At 49.4% G+C, this 5,140-nt stretch overlaps 1 non-coding gene across 1 annotated transcript; it reads right to left on the bottom strand.

Annotated features, from left to right (window-relative positions):
* Nucleotides 1-4,398: 4,398 nt before the first annotated feature.
* Nucleotides 4,399-4,470, bottom strand: TRNAA-UGC. Its single transcript has one exon. It is a non-coding gene; the product is annotated as a tRNA-Ala (tRNA).
* Nucleotides 4,471-5,140: the final 670 nt, after the last annotated feature.

Raw genomic sequence — 5,140 nt, forward strand, 5'->3', positions numbered from 1 at the left:
AACCAACTGAGAATCTGTAAGTGCCTGAAGGAAACATCTGGGATGCCCTACAATGCCCTTGGAAGGTCTCTCAGTTCAATATTGTCCCTAGCAGGGGTCGTATCCTTAGGGTAAATATAGCTCATGGCTTCCTGTAGACAGTAGCAGACACCAGGCAGTAGCTTCCTCCCTTCCCCCTGTGAATTTGGATGGGATGTGAAGCCTGAATTGATCCCCTCCTCTCTCCTGTTTGGGGAAGAACTTGGGGGAGTTCAGTTCTTGTTTTTATTTGACCTCTCTCCAGCACTTGTATTGGTTTGGCCTTCCCCTTTCCATCCCTGTTTGAGGTTTCTGTCTCTATCACAGCAGGTGACGCAATGGTATGTGAGAAAGAGGAGCAGAATTCTCAGCAGGAAAATGTTGAGCAAGTGGCTAAACACAGAGCATTATCACAAAGATCGAAAAGGAATGTGTCCTGGAGTCATAAGCAGGAAAAATCCCATGACATTCAGCACAGACCAGAAGGAGAGCAGGGAAACCAGCCAGGGGAGAAAGTGGGTAAATGTATTTCCTGTCAGGAAACTCAGAAGGACCTCAAGGAAACCACAACACAACAGGAAATCCTCAGCAGAAAGAGAAAAAATACATGCACTGAGTTTGGGGAAAACGTATGTGATTACTCCATCCTTATAAAGCATCACAGAATCCACACAGGGAAGAGGCCCTATGAATGCACTGAGTTTGGAAAATGCTTCCCTAGCAGCTCAGGCCTTTCTCAACATCAGAGAATCCACACAGGGGAGAGGCCCTATGAATGCAGTGAATGTGGGGAAAAATTCACTCGCAGCTCAGTCCTTATTAGACACCAGAGAATCCACACAGGGAAGAGGCCCTATGAATGCAGTGAGTGTGGGAAAACCTTCAGTCGCAGTTCACACCTGCTTACCCATCAGAGAATCCACACAGGGGAGAGGCCCTATGAATGCAGTGAGTGTGGTAAATGCTTCACTAGCAGCTCAGGCCTTTCTCAACATCAGAGAATCCACACAGGGGAGAGGCCCTATGAATGCAGTGAGTGTGGAAAATGCTTCACTGACAGCTCAGCCCTTTCTCAACATCAGAGAATCCACACAGGGGAGAGGCCCTATGAATGCAGTGAATGTGGTAAATGCTTCACTAGCAGCTCAGGCCTTTCTCAACATCAGAGAATCCACACAGGGGAGAGGCCCTATGAATGCAGTGAATGTAGGAAAAACTTCACTAGCAGCTCAAACCTTCTTACCCATCAGAAAATCCACACAGGGGAGAGGCCCTATGAATGCAGTGAGTGTGGGAAAACCTTCAATCACAGCTCACACCTTCTTGTCCATCAGAGAATCCACACAGGGGAGAGGCCCTATGAATGCAGTGAGTGTGGAAAATGCTTCACTGACAGCTCATCCCTTTCTCGACATCAGAGAATCCACACAGGGGAGAGGCCCTATGAATGCAGTGAGTGTGGGAAAACCTTCAGTCGCAGCTCAAACCTTCTTACCCATCAGAGAATCCACACAGGGGAGAGGCCCTATGAATGCAGTGTGTGTGGAAAATGCTTCACTTGCAGCTCAGGCCTTTATCAACATCGGCGAATCCACACAGGGGAGAGGCCCTATGAATGCATTGAGTGTGGAAAATGCTTCACTGACAGCTCAGCCCTTTCTCAACATCAGAGAATCCACACAGGGGAGAGGCCCTATGAATGCAGTGAGTGTGGGAAAACCTTCAGTCGCAGTTCACACCTGCTTACCCATCAGAGAATCTACACAGGGAAGAGGCCCTATGAATGCAGTGAGTGCGGGAAAATCTTCTGTGGGCACTTAGCCCATGTTAGTCATCAGAGAATCTGCAAGGGAGATCAACAACATAAACACCTCTAGGGCTATCAGTACTTTTTTTTCTCTAATAATTTTCCTGATTCCCACATAGTAAAGGTCCATCCAACCTCACATCCTATCTGCCAACAGTGGCCAATGCTAGGTGCCCCAGAGGGACTGAATCTAACAGGTAATGGCAAGTGATCTCTCTCCTGCCATCCATCTCCACCCTCTGACAAACAGAGGCTAGGGACACCATTCCTTACCCATCCTGGCTAATAGCCATTCATGGACTTAACCTCCATTAATTTATCTGCAAAAAGAACAAGGAGTTCTTGTGGCACCTTAGAAACTAACAAATTTATTTGAGCATAAGCTTTCCTGGGCTAAAACCAACTTCACTGGATGCATGCAGTGGAAAATACAGCCGGAAAATACACACACACACTCAGAGAGGACATGAAAAATTGGGTGTTGCCATACACACTATAACGAGAGTGATCAGTTAAGGTGAGCTATTATCAGCAGGAGAAAAAAACCTTTTGTAGAGGTTTTCGTGGCCTTTGAGAAAGCAAGATAGAGCTTTGGAAGACCCAGCAGGGTTTGTGGCCCAGGAATTGTTCTCAGATTCCACTGAGACTTCAACTCAGATTGCAGGATTCAAAGTCCTGAGTGCTGCCCTTACACCATGGGACCAGCAGAGCACCTGTTGATTACTGTAGACTTCCAGCAGGGAGGACTCTGTGGGCAGGGGCGGCTCTAGGCATTTTGCCGCCCCAAGCACGGCAGGCAGGTTGCCTTCGGCAGCTTCCCTGTGGGAGGTCCGCCGAAGTCGCAGGACCAGCGGACCCTTCGCAGGCACGCCGCCAAAGGCAGCCTTCCTGCCGCCCTCACGGTGACCGGCAGAGCCCCCCCCGTGGCTTGCTGTCCCAAGCACGCGCTTCGCGTGCTGGGGCCTGGAGCCGCCCCTGTCTGTGGGGACAATTTTTTCTGGCAGGGAGGACTCAGTGGGAACATGCCTCTCTGGCCAGCCCTGCATTTGCTCAAAAAGTCAGCACCCAGCACTTTGCTGCAGGCCCAGAGGCCTTTCTTCCTCTAGACTGTGAGGCCAGTGGACAGGTGAGGCAGTAGCACCTTCAGTCCCAGGCAGTAAAGGGCCCTTCCTAGGAAAGGCCATGTCCTGAAAAGGAAAAACTAAAGTCAAGGAGAGTCCTTCTAAAACTCTCTGGGGATGTCACGGAGGAAAAGTGTTTCTTTGCTTGAGCAAGGACTTGAACCCTAGACCCTCAGATTAAAAGTCTGATGCTCTGCCAACTGAGCTAGCCAGGTTCATGTTTAAAAAAATAAAGCAAATTTCATGCAGAAGAGGTACCAGTCAAGAAAAATGAGGGCTGGAAACAATACAGAAAACCTGCTACTCTTGCTCTCTTAGCAGTCCAACCCCAGCCTGCTCCTCCCTCTGGTGCCTTGAGGCCGTATTCTTTTTTTCGTTAAATATCAAATCCAGGAGAAAACACAGTTATACAAAGCAAAACAAAATCACAAACAGAAATGTCATTGGAAATACAGAAATAAAAAAGGAAAATGCAATTCCCATCACTTTATCATATCTGGGCCATTCCTGTACCGAGAGCACCCGCTAAGGTCCCTGTGTGCTTACGAGAAACCTGGAGGAACTCATACCACAGCCTGAACATGCAACTCAACTGCTCCCAGGTGCTGCAGTAAAACCCTTTCCCTGCTGTGACGGTGCACTCCATAGGGTTTTATGAAAGTATGCTAATGAGTGTGAATATAAAGTAACTGGACTATGCTTCATGCAAATGGTCTCTTGTAAGGTATCATTACAAAGCTTATAATCTATTGTGTGTGTTCATCCTATTTGTATGAACCGATCATTCTTGGATCTGAAACTAGAAATATGAACTATAACTCTGAGGTCCTGTTGTAATGATGCAAAGTGTGGGCCATTAATAGTGGTTTGGACTCTTGAAGGCTCCCATTAACCAGGCCAATTGACTGGAGATGGCTCTGTCCTGCACCATCCGTGAGTCAGGCCAGGAAGAATGAAGGCTTGGGGGGGTCTCACAGGATGTGACCATGTCACCTGGTACAGGAATCCATCTTAAACCTGGGGCTCTTCCCCAGGAGAGAGACAAAAGATTCCTGTCTTGTACCAAAGCTGTATAAGGGGGTGGAACTGAACAAACATGGCTGCAGTCATGAGACATCCCCTAGCTATCACCTGAGCTGGAACAAGGGCTGTACCAGGTGAAAAGATTGGGCCCAGACAAGAAATGAGTCTAGTCTTTGCACCTCAGTCTGTGCAGATGGGACCTTTCCCTCTAGTGCTGGAGGATTCTCCCTTCTCATCTACCCTTGTCCCAAGCAGCACAGCAGGTGGGAATCTTAAATGTACAGAGGTGACTTAGGAGCATAACCCCCCCCCCAGACCTTCCATGCAATTGGCACTTACCCCTCACTGAGCAGGATTGAAACTCCTGCAGGGAGATTGCTGGGCTACATCCCTTCTGGGCATGAGCAAAGCAGCAGGGTGAAAAGAACCTGGAGATGCTGGGGATTGAACCCAGGACCTCATACATGCAAAGCATGTGCTCTACCACTGAGCTACATCCCCACATGGGCCATGTGTGCTATAGGTTACACTCAGAGCCCTTTTGTTTCCAGAGCACCCAGTGGCCTAAGAGCAGCCTGGGGGACACATTCCCTGCTCTGAGGCCAAACTTGCTGTCCTGGAGGTTGCTGGTTCTTAGGGGTCACTTTGCAGCAGGGCCAGATTCGATGTGTGGGGCAGAGAGAGTGGGTGCCCTGGATTCAGGGTGCAAAGAAACACTCAGCCCTCTCCCCTGCACTGGGTGGGAGGTGCTGCCAGCCCCTGCTGGAAGGTAATGGGAGGGGAGGGGCGCTGTGAGTCACTCAACACCTGACCCTGGTGGCAGCAGTGCTGTGGGGAGCTCCAGGTGTTTCTAGGATCTGCTATTGCACCTGCCTGTGAAGTCCAGCTTTCCCCAGCACATTCACTGCGGTGCGATTGGGTCACTGTTTCCATGGCTGAACAGCAAAGAATCGCTCCCAGTTTCCCTTCTATCGGCAGCAGAGTTAGCCTGTGTCGGTGGTTAATGAGGTGGATCTAGTTGTAGATTGTTATTCATTCCCCACCTTGACAATTCACACAGTCCCTTTCCCATGCAGATTCCCAGCATCTCGGTGATCCTGATAGCAGGGGTTGGGTCCTGAGATTTTCAGGATTCTTTCCGCCTCCACCTGCAGTGAACTCAGCTTTTCCC

The sequence above is a fragment of the Mauremys mutica genome, unplaced genomic scaffold, assembly GCF_020497125.1.
Source record: "Mauremys mutica isolate MM-2020 ecotype Southern unplaced genomic scaffold, ASM2049712v1 000392F_np12_subseq_1:75036_obj, whole genome shotgun sequence".
Lineage (NCBI taxonomy): Eukaryota > Metazoa > Chordata > Testudines > Geoemydidae > Mauremys > Mauremys mutica.